We start from the raw sequence: 797 nt of genomic DNA on the forward strand, positions 1-797 counted from the left end.
CCGACATCAACATGGGAGATAATGCAATATCTCATGAGATTAAACTTAATGTTATTTTCAAGGCTTGACCAAAACAGCTATAATGTCTTCATTTCAAAGCATCCTAAATTAAAACTCTGGCATAACTGTGGTGGGCAATATGTATTTCTTGTAGCCTTTAATTGTAAAACTGATACAAAAACTGTACGGATCTAAACAACCAGCAAGTGCAAGCAATCTACTTTTCTGAGCACCCAGTACCAAAATAAGTTGTTCAAATCCAAATGGATATTAAGATCTTCCATATCCCGGCCATAGACAGATACTGATGACCTCGCTCCAGGAGCTGAGCAAAGCAGTTTTAATCAGAGCAAAGCTTCCTTCACGCCCAGAGTCTTTTGAGGCTGAGGCATGCATGCAGCTTTAACAGCAAGTGGATAGTGGGAGGTGGCAGTGAAGCTTCACAAACTCCATATGCTCCCACTATGCAGCATTCTCTTTCAAGTGTGTCTGATCTTTAAAAAAAAGTGTGGTGCAGCCAGCACAGCATCAGAGGAGGCAGCCCTGCCCTGCAACAAGACTCACATGAAGGGGCAGTGATGAAGGATGAAGGGGAGTGAGCTGCCTGGGTGACAGTTACATAACAAATACTGTGTACATAGTACAGTAAGCTGTTGATTCTGATGCCTTCGTAGTCATTGATTTGTTTGAAAAATTCCATTTCTTAATCGCTTTTAACACATACATATTATTTATATATTGCATATTTATTTGTTGTTTTGCTTTGTGGCATTCTACAATTGTATTATTAATAATAC

The sequence above is a fragment of the Austrofundulus limnaeus genome, unplaced genomic scaffold (assembly GCF_001266775.1).
Source record: "Austrofundulus limnaeus strain Quisiro unplaced genomic scaffold, Austrofundulus_limnaeus-1.0 Scaffold30, whole genome shotgun sequence".
In the NCBI taxonomy this organism is placed as follows: domain Eukaryota; kingdom Metazoa; phylum Chordata; class Actinopteri; order Cyprinodontiformes; family Rivulidae; genus Austrofundulus; species Austrofundulus limnaeus.